The sequence below is a fragment of the Hyaena hyaena genome, unplaced genomic scaffold, assembly GCF_003009895.1.
Source record: "Hyaena hyaena isolate Hyena2069 unplaced genomic scaffold, ASM300989v1 scaffold_2, whole genome shotgun sequence".
Lineage (NCBI taxonomy): Eukaryota > Metazoa > Chordata > Mammalia > Carnivora > Hyaenidae > Hyaena > Hyaena hyaena.
In genome coordinates this window covers 9,965,238-9,976,259 of record NW_024080634.1, presented here as the reverse complement: position 1 = coordinate 9,976,259, position 11,022 = coordinate 9,965,238, and positions in this window count along the sequence as shown.

Here is an 11,022-nt window from a genome sequence, read left to right as displayed (position 1 = left end):
GAGGACTGATGGATGTGGGGGGGAGGGGGGGATGGGCATGGAGGAGGGCACTTGTGGGGATGAGCACTGAGTGTTATGTGGAAACTAATTTGACAATAAACTATTTGTAAAAATAAATAAATAAATAAATAAATAAAAATAAAAAACTGGCAGAGAGGTGCACCTGGGTGGCCCAGTCGGTTGAGCATCCAACTCTTTTTCTTTTTAGATTTTTTTTTAGTTTATTTATTTATTTTGAGAGAGAAAGCACAAGCAGGGGAGAGGCAGAGAGCGAGAAAATCCCAAGCAGGCTTCTCACTGTCAATGCAGAGCCTGATGCAGGGCTCAAACCCAGGGACCATGAGATCATGACCTGAGCCAAAACCAAGAGTTGGACACTTAACTGACTGAGTCACCCAGGTGCCCTGCATCTGACTTTTGATTTCGGCTCAGGTCATGATCGCAGGGTTCATGGGACCGAGCCCTGGGTTGGGCTCTGTGCTGACAGCCTGGAGCCTGCTTGGGATTCTTTCTCTCTCTTTCTCTCTGCCACTCTCTCAATCTTTCCCTCTCAGTAAACAAACAGACAAACAAAAAACTGGCAGAAAAAGGGAAAGAATCATGCATTTGCTGTCCTGACTTTCCTGTACAAACTACACCTCAGTATAACTAAATAATTGATGAGGGGAAACTTCTCTTTATAGAAGGTTTGCAGCTCATACCTGAAGAAGAAATGTGACGGGCTTGGAACATGGCCACCGAGGAGTCCCTCCTGAGTTAGTGGAACTGAGCACTGAGCGTCCATGGCTGAGAATTTCACAGACAGAACAGAGGGACCACCCAGCATCCCGTGCCTCTTCGTGGAAGTCACAGTGCTACCAATGAAATGTTCTCGCCAGAAAATCAAAACTGAATCTGATTAAGCCTCTACGTCGCAGGTTGGCGAATTACATCCTGGGACCAATCCAGGCCTGCTGCCTGTTTTTGTGAATAAAGCTTTATTGAAACGCAGCCATGTCCATTTGTTTCAGTAGTTGCTAAAGAGGCTTCGAAGGCTAACATATTCAGCATCTAACCCTTTACAGGAAAAGTTTGCCAATTCTTGTTATAGATCAAAAGAGTCCCAAGACCCTTATCAATCAGTTGCGATACAGGGATCTTATTTGGCTCCTGACCGAACGAAAAGGAAAAGTTACTTACGAGACAATTAGAGAAATTTGAACATTTGGTTGATGTTATGGAACTATTATTAATGTTTTTAGATCGTAATAATGGTATTGAGTGTGTGTGTGTGTGTGTAAGAGATATTAATTAGGTCAGAAATGCTGCACTATTTATGAATGAAATGAGATTTATTTCAAAATGATATGTGCTGGGAGAAAACATGCCAGTCAGTGTTCTCAGTGAAATATATAATTCTAATAATAACTGTTAGCAGGCACTATAATTATTCCTATTTTACAGATGAGATACTGAGGCACAGAGTTGATATGTAGGTTTTTTGTGTGGGTTTCTTTCTTTTCTTTTTTCTTTCTTTCCTTTTTTTTTTTTTATTTTGAGAGATCCTGTGAGCAGGGGAAAGGGGCAGAGGAAGAGAGAGAATCGTAAGCAGGCTCTGTGCCCAGCGCAGAGCCCAACACAGGGCTCCGACCCCAGCCCCTGGGATCATGACCTGAGCCAAAATCAAGAGTCGGTCTTTCAACCCACTGAGCCTCACAGGCGCCCCCCAGAGCTGATATCTGACGGCTGAGCGGTGGGACCGAGATTCAGTCAAGACTTCACTGCCTGTGTTCCTTATCACGTGGCCTTTCTGGAAGCCCACAGGACGGCCTTGCTGGAGAGGACCCCCAGGACCCCTGCCTCAAGCGATGGAAGGTGAGGAGGGCCAGGCGATCCCGTAGACGCCGTCCCCGTGGCTCAGTTAATAGACATGCTGAGCCATCCTTTGTGCCACTGACCACGTTGGAGCTGGAGCCACTTGGGACAAAGAGCCCCTTCCATCAGAGATGACAGGTTAGCAGATATCACGCCACAAATACGTTTTTGTTTTGGAAACACGACTGCAGCCCAGGTGGAGGAGAGACGGGGGGCGGTGAGCCCAGGGGCAGAGGGGCCAAGGAGGAGGCCGCTGCAGAATCCGTGAGGAGGTGACACGGGCACAGAGAGGGGGCAGTTAGCACTTAGTGTGGAGAGAGTGGGCCTCCCGCGTGCGGTACACACAGGTGCATGGTGACTCCTTCCGCGCGCTCAGCGCCCGCTCAGTGCTGTTGAGTTTTCATAGTGACGTGACTCTTGGACAGTGAGAAGCAGGCCGGGGAGACCCCCCCCCCCCCGCCACCGTGTAGGAGGGACAGTGAAGGACAGCAGCACCGGGCTCCCGCCACATCCCAGGCGCCGACTGACCCTCTGCCTCTCGGGGGCAGGTGGTCTGTGCCCCTTCCCCAGGGGAGAGCACTGAGGCACAGAGCACGGGACATCTATGTGCCCGATGTCCCAGCAGGTAACAACACACCCCATGTGAACCCTTCGTCAGCCGCCGAAGCCTGGGTTCTTTTACCTGAAGCAGGCTGCCTTCAAATGATGAATCAGGCACATTTAGGACAGAGGGAAGTAAGACTCAACCTCAGACTTCCCTTTAAATGCCAACTATGCTTCATGCATTCGAAATGGGGCCCCCTGTCTGAGGTCCACTTTCAGGAACACATTGGATGGATATTTGAAGCCCAGGGGTCAACACTACGTCATCCGGGGCCACTGAGGCCAGGCTCTTTCTGGACACGTGGGCTTCCAAGTCACCGAGGCCACCAAGCGTTTGTCCACAGCAGCCCCTGCTCTTTCAGCGAGTGCAGAGAGAACAGCCAAAGGCAAGCAGACAATCCGAAGCCCGGAGACCTGGGGTCGACCTCTGGTTCTGCCTCGGAGCCCCGGAGTGTGCCCGGGTACCTCTCTTTCTGCTCTTGGGCCTGGGCCTATATGGGTGTCCAGTGCCCACCTCCACGGCGGGGTCCCAGCGATTCAGCATGGGGGAGGGGGGCCCTGAAGTTGTGTAGCGGTGGGCATATTTACTTGCTTTGGTAGGCTCCTTGCTAGAATTCAATTACATTCCATAGCCACTTGATTCCACCCACGTTTCGGCCGCTCCAAAGCCAGGACACAGCCTTCCTTACCTGTGAAGGCATGTGTTGGATTGTTATTCCTGGTGCCATGATTGAAAACCACTCCCCTCGGGGCGCCTGGGTGGCTGGGTCGGTTAAGCGTCTGACTTCAGCTCAGGTCATGATCTCATCCTTCATGGGTTTGAGCCCTGTGTCGGGCTCTGTGCTGACAGCTCAGAGCCTGGAGCCTGCTTCGGATTCTGTGTCTCCCTCTCTCTGTGCCCCTGCGCCCCTCATACTCTGTCTCTCTCTCTCTCTCAAAAGTAAATAAATATTAAAAAATGTTTTTAAAGGGGCGCCTAGGTGGCTTAGTCGGTTAAGCGTCCGACTTTCACTTAGGTCATGATCTTGTGGTTCGTGGGTTCGAGCCCCGCGTCGGGCTCTGTGCTGACTGCCAGCTCGGAGCCTGGAGCCTGTTTCAGTCTGTGACTCCCTCTCTCTCTGACCCTCCCCTGCTCACGCTGTCTCTCTCTCTCTCTCATAGAAATAAATAAAACATAAAAAAAATTTTTTTAATGTTTTTAAAAAGAAAACTACTGCCCTTAACAGTTCTGACACCAAGCAATTGAAGGATCTTTTGTGAAAGGTGTGTGAGTTCAGAGGCGTGTCTAAAGCTTCCTGTCGATATGCTTGGGCAATGTCAGGAAAGCCCAGCATGAATGCTAATGAGAAGGTGTCTGGGGCTGGAGGGCAGCGGGGGCCGTCCTGGAGACTCCAGTATGGAACCACCTGTGTTAGACAGGATGCTATCGTACTAACGGTCCACAGCAACCCCTTTCAATGTGCAAACCCCGCGGGCTGTGCATAAGTCCCCTTATGTGCCAGGGGCACCTGGGTGGCTCAGTCCATTACGTGCCCAACTCTTGATTTCGGCTCAGGTCATGGTCTCATGGTTCTCGAGTTTGAGCCCCATGTCGGGCTCTATGCTGAGGGTATGGAGAGCCTGCCTGGGATTCTCTCTTCTCTCTCTCTCCCTCCCTCTGCCCCTCCCCTGCTCACACATGCCTGCCACCCCCGTCTCAAAAACAAATAAGTAAATATTAAAAAAAAAAAAGTTAACAGGTGGCTCAGTCAGTTGAGTGTGCAACTTCAGCTCAGGTCATGACCTTGCAGTTTGTGAGTTCACACCCCACATGGGGCTCACTGCTGTCAGCGCAGAGCCTGCTTCTGATCTCCTGTCCCCCTCTCTCTCTGCCCCTCCCCCACTTACTCTCTCTCTCAAAAAATAAATAAAACATTAAAAAAATTAACGGGAAAAAAGAATTATTTTTTTTAAAAACAAATACATCAAATAATGAAATAAATTTTTAAAAAGTTAACTTGTGTACCAGAAGGGACTTTGCACATGTGACGACGTTAAGGCCCTTGGGATGGGCAAGGGTCCTGCACAATCCAACTGGGCCCCACCTAATCTTGTGCGTCTGTAAAATCAGAGAACCTTTCCCAGCTGTGGTGACAGAGATGCCGATTTGCTAGCCTTGAAGAGGGAGGAGGGCATCACGAACCTCGGAAGGCAGGTGGCTGGAGATATCCAGAAGGGCAAGGAAAGGCATTTCAGAGCCACCAGAAAGAAAGGCATCCCCATCTGCACCTTGACGTGAGCCCAGGGAAGCCCCAGGGAGACCCCTGACCACTTACCACACATGTGTAAGATCATGAAGTACATGTGTTTCCGCCGCTGAGTTGCGGGTAATTTGTTCCAGCAGCAACAGGAAAGGAGGACACCACTTTTAGGAGACCATCGCCTCACACCCTGATGGCACAGAGGGTGATAGAACATGGAAAACATGGGCATTGGCCACTGGGAAGCCACTAAGAAAATGAATTGAAGAATTGAATGGAATATGAAATTTTTTTTAATATATATATTTTTATTTATTTCTAGGAGAGAGAGAGAGAGACAGCGTGAGCAGGGGAGGGTCAGAGAGAGAGGGAGTCACAGACTGAAACAGGCTCCAGGCTCTGAGCTGGCAGTCAGCACAGAGCCCGACGTAGGGCTTGAACCCACGATCCGCGAGATCATGACCTAAGCGAAAGTCGGACGCTTAACCATCTAAGCCACCCAGGCGCCCCTGGAATATGAAACATTTTAAGGAGAACTTCCCAGTCAGGGCGCCTGATGGCTCAGACAGTTAAGCGTCAGACTCTTGGTTTCAGTTGAGGTCATGATCTCACAGTTTGTGAGTTCAAGTCCCACATTGGGCTCCATGCTGACAGTGCAGAGCCTGCCTGGGATTTTCTCTCTCTCTCTCTCTCTCTCTGCCCCTCCCCTGCTCAAGCTCTTTCTCTCTCTCTCTCTCAAAATAAATGAAAAACATTAAAAATTTTTTAAAAAGGAATAACTTACCAGTCTATTTCACCTACATTTTATGTTCACGCAGGAATGGCCAAATAGGGCTATAAACCTCTTTCAACGGTATAAAGCGGAAACCCTGAGTGATAAGAAAGTCTCATGTCATGGATTAATGGTAACATGTCTTTTTCTTTGTGGTTCATGAAATGATGGTTCTTTCTACTCGGGTGCGTGTTTTACCATAGACAGTCAACGACACAGGGCAGCCCCTGCGGGCGTACTCATTACGTAGGAGTCAGTTAACATTCACCTTCCCTGAAAATGTCTTGGATTTTAAGACTTGCCCTTCGGCTGTGTGCTTCTGGGATTTGGCCGATGCCTACCCGCACTGTCACCCTTCCTCAGTTCCAGGGCTTAGTCTGAGTGGCCTCCAGATTCCTTCTCTGTAACCACACGGCTCAGTCCTTCTCCTTGCTCTGAGAACTGCTTCCGGTCCTCATTCTGGAGACTGGGAGTCACTGGTTAGGATCCCACAGGTTGGGGGTGGGGCAGCGTGGAGGGGGAATCCTCTTTGCTGGAGTGAGCAGCCTTCTGGGGTTCACGGCTCTCCTGCGTACCTGGAATTTCCATCATCAGGATTAATTGATATTAACACCAAGGCGGGCGGAGGCCCTGAGTGCCGAAATCAGAAGCGGGTTGGTGGCCACAGACGTCTCATTCGGCTGCACACACATCTTCCTTAATGTGCTGTATTTATTTTGGTCGGCTTCTGAAAGCCTCGATGGCATCCCTTTCCCGGTGAAAGTCTGGAGGAAGAAAAATTCGTGCGTCTGTTTGGACAGGGGCCATTTGGAGAATGGGACTGTCCTCTGTGTGGATTTATGAGTTTGCTGGAGGCACAAAATACGAGTGCAGAAGGGAGGCAGGGAAGGAGACAAATAAGGAAGAAAGTACAGAAAAGAGGCAGGCAAGCTCTGTACCTCTACCCCTGCTCCTGGGGTCTTGAGCTCAGCGGGGTTCCAGAGCCCCGGGCTGGTCCCATGTCAGTCCGATGGGGTCATCTCTGCTGGAGGGAGAAGTAACGTGGCCCAGAAGACACCCCCTCAAGGTGGGGGTACAGAATCCCATTCCCAACCGACAGGCTCAAGGTGCTGCGGTGCACGGTGGGTCAGGCCGGCAAGGTCGGAGGGGAGGAAGGCAAAGTGGGTCCCAAGACCATAACATGGCGGGGCCTTCCCTGTACCTAAAGCAGCCACGCCTGACATCTGACCCGCGTGCCCCTGTGGGCTGCCTGATGGAGGGGGTAGAACCCCGGCAAAGAGCCAGGACCCAGAGGGGAGAGCGCAGGGCTGCAGTTCACGTTAGGATGCTGGAACAGAAAGGAGGGGGAGGGAGGCTCGGGCAGCCCCAAATGCCCGAGCTTGCCTGGTTTTCCCTTTGACCTCTTAAAGACACCCCCGAAGTCCCATCAGCAGGGAGAGGCTGGAAGGGTGGGCAGACCTGAAGCAGCCATGGGAGCACTCGTTGGAAACGTCAGAAATTCCGTCAGTGTCACACAGAGTGGCCGTCGGCCTCTGCCCGCAGACTCAAGGGCTCACAACCACCCACTTGGCTCCAAATGGCAGCTGCCCTCTGGGAGCGGCTTCTTAGCCCTTGCCCACCCATCCCCATGCTGCCTCTGCACAATTCCATGGGGAAGCATGTCAGCTCACCCCTGCCCCCAATTTCGTTCTCTGCTCTCTCCTGAAGCCCCCCGCTGGCCACAGAGAGAGGGCCCAGGCTAGCCACCAAGATCAATCCGTCCTTGCGTTTGCTTATGCGTGCAGATGAGCTAATTTTGAGCTACTATGTTTCCCTCAGGGAAATTTCAGAAGCTATTACATGAAGGAAATAAGAGATGTGACTGTTTTATATTTTTAAACTATTTCTTTTTTTTTTTAATGGGAACAGTATTTTTAAAAAAAATTTTTTTAATGTTTTATTTAGTTCTGAGAGAGAGACAGTGTGAGCAGGGGAGGGGCAGAGAGAGGGAGACACAGAATCTGAAGACAGGCTCCAGGCTCTGAGCTGTCAGCACAGAGCCCGACGCGGGGCTCGAACCCACGAACCGTGAGATCATGACCTGAGCCGAAGTCGGATGCTCAACTGACTGAGCCACCCAGGCGCCTGAGATGTTAGTTTTAAAAGAATGAGCAATTGGAGCTCAAAGAAGAATTCTTGGGGAAAAGGGCATCATTTTTGAGAAGAAAAGAAAAGCTGAGAAGGGACAGCAAAAGACAGAAAGGAAAGAGTTAAAGCCTGATGCACTAGATTAGCTGGTCGGCATAGCTTGTAACTTGAGGAACTGTGGCAACCCCAGAGCGAAAAGGAAAGGGCAAGGGCGAGGAGAGAGAACCATGAAAGGCGGCATTTCTGACCGAGGGAAACCCACCAGCTTTTGTCTTTCACTTTGCAGGAGCCCAGGGAGGAAGGAGGAAGATGGTGGAGGCTAAGCAATGATCAGAGAATCAAGACTTCCTTGAGCTGAAGACATCAGCCCACAAGTGCTCACCAAAGTCTGGGTGGGGTGATTTCAAAAGGCACTTAGGGATTCCAAAGAGAGAGAGAAGATTGTTTGCACTGTGTGCCCAGTGACACGGGCTCCCCTCTGGAGTACGGAATGGCAGGAGCCAGGTGCACAGGGGACCCAGGATAAGAAAGATTGGTCCCAGATCCTGTCCTTCCCGTGGGAGGGAGGAGGGGACAGTATGGGGGGCAGAAACAGGCCATGTCGGACAAAGCTCTTCCTCTTGATGCAAATGAAAATAAAATGAACCAGAAAGAGGAATTCCTGGTGAGGAAGGCGTGGTGTTTGAGCGAGACTGACCTGTGACAACATAAAGCCAGCCCTTGGATTGAAACAGCTGTTGATAATATGACCAGAAGACGTAAGTCATCTGATTGTTGGGAAAGAATTCTTGAAACAGAAGAGGCTGGTGGAGACCCAAAGCGCAGGAGATTTCTTCTAGCTCTTTTAACTGGGCCGGTGGGGGGGAGGGTGGAAACTGGAATCTGTTGTGCCTCCTGACGCCGCCTTCCCCATCTGGGAGGGGGAGATAAAGCCTATTTCGTTGGACACTGTGAAATTAAGACACAATACAAGCCAATCATCTCATATGGAGCTGGCGCATTTTAAGCGCTTTAACTATTATTTTATTCTATTTATTTATTTAAAAAAATCTTTTTAACATTTATTCATTTTAGAGAGACAGAGTGTGAGTAGAGGAGGGTCAGAGAGAGAGGGAGACACAGAATCTGAAGCAGCTCCAGGCTCTGAGCTGTCAGCACAGAGCCCTACGCAGGGCTCGAACCCACACCCGGGAGATCGTGACCTGAGCTGAAGTCGGACGCTCAACTGACTGAGCCACCCGGGCACCTCTTTACAGTTATTGTTGCCGATGGTGATAGGGAAACATGGGTTAAACCGTATTTTTATTATTATTATTTTTATTTAAAAAGCTAGGATTTCAGTGATGTCATTATGAAAGGTTACCAGGAACTCCCGGGCGCCCGGCTGGCTCAGTCGGCAGAGCATATGACTCTTGGCCTCTGGGTCATGAGTTCAGGCCCCATGTGGGGCGTAGGGCTTACTTAAAGTTACCAGAAACTCTTCCAATGTGCCATTCTGGGTGTTGATGAACCTGTGCCCTGGCCTCGCCCTGTGGAATGAGCCACCTTCCTGAAGCCCTGGGAGAGAGGGTGCGGCTGACCCGGGCTGGGTTGGGTCGGCTTTGGTGGGTGCGGTTTGTTTGCTTTTTTCTGGGAGGTTGGGGCTCCTTCCCCTGAGTTGGGTGGGGCCCCAGTCCAGAGCCAACAAGAAAGTCACAGGGAAGTTCTGCTTCGTGCGAGGACCAGGATGGAGGCCTGTTTACACAGTGGGTGACAACTATTGTTTTTAAACCACATTCGTGGGATTTGAATGACAAGCCGGCACTGTACTCAGCCTCTCCCTTCAGCCACCCAATCTCCAGCAACGCACCATACTCTGCATGATGCGGAGAGAAGGTCCAGGGAGTCCCCTCCCAGAGACCTGGGTGCCAGGGCCTCTCACCTGAACAGCCCTCTTTGGGTCACGTGGGACAGTGCGGCCTTGGTTGGGGCAGGCAGACCTGCAGCTGTTAAGACTGGACATCGGGGCTTCCTGCGGGTTTGGGGACGAGCCCTCTAGAAGAAGTTTACCTTCTAAGAAAAAAAAAAAGTTTATCTTCTTGGGACCTGCGTTTAAAGGTGGCCAGTCTCCATTATTCATCAGCGACCGTAAGCCAGGCTCTTACACACTTTGTCTCGCCTACTCCTTAAGCAGCTGTGGGCAGTGAGCACTATCACCCTCCAGTTTACAGGTGGGGCCACCGAGAATAAGGAGTTTGCCCCAATCTAGGGGGAGGGGAGGCGGGTCCCCAGTCCCCATCCCGCAGACTTCAGAAAGAATTTGAGGGCTTTTCCTTCACCAATATTTTTAGAGCGTTTCCGTGTAAGTGAAGTTTTTACTTGGAGTTGAAAGAAAATACTCTAACGTATCTGCGCTTTAGAAGGGCAGGAACAATATCGTGCCAGCCATGAAATGGAAACAATCTTGTCTCACTGGTTCTGGAAGGCTGGGGGCTGGCTGCTTCCTGTTTATGAACGTCGCCATTGGGTGGTGAACTTGCCTTTCTGGAAAGTGGTGGCTGCAGTGTTTTTATGTTTCCAGCTCTTGGTGATAACCTTGGGCCGGAGCATTTTGTACTTGAAGGTGGAGGCTAAATAAATTAGCTCCTATCCTTGAGTACCTGTCATCACCACATTGGACAGTGAAGTGCCCTCTGTCCTCAAGCCTCAAGCCCAGGAGACGTCGGCTCCAAGTAGTACTCGGTCCGCCCTGTGGGGCTTTCCCAGAGCCGTGGCCTTGAAGCATCCCCCCCCCCCCCTTTCCCCCCCCCCCCCCCTTTCTCAGCTCCCAACACGGAGGCCTTGTGGCCTCTGCACCCACTGGGACGTCTCGCATTCAACATGGCGCCAGAACGGGGCTTCGTGTTGATTTTCTCTCCCAGTCCTGCCTGCTGTCTTCATCTCGGTCAACATCACACTCGTTCCAGTTGCTCAGACCACAAAATTGGGAGGCACCCTTTTTTTTTTTAATAAGCTTATTTATTTATTTTGGGAAAGAGAGAGAGAAAGCACGAGTGGGGAAGAGGTGGAGGGAGGCTCGAGGGAGAGCACCCCAAGCAGGCTCCGCACTGTCAGCACAGAGCCCCTTTCGGGCTCCATCTCACCACGTATGAGATCGTGACCTGAGCCTAGATCAAGAGTCGGGTTCTGAACCCAACTGAGCGACTCCGGCGCCCCTGGGAGGCATCCTTGACCCCCCTTCCCCGCACAGCTCGCCGGTGTTCAGGAGTCACCGGCTCCACCGGCACAATTTATCAGAAACTGAGTGCGGGCTTAGGACTCCTCGCCTCTCACCTGCCCCAGGCTCTGAGGGGGGTGTCTCCTGGCCAGCGCTCGGGTCTGTCCTCTGTACGGCCGCCGCGCACAGCGGTCCATCCTGTTCACACGTGCGGCCCTGCGTGGCTGTTC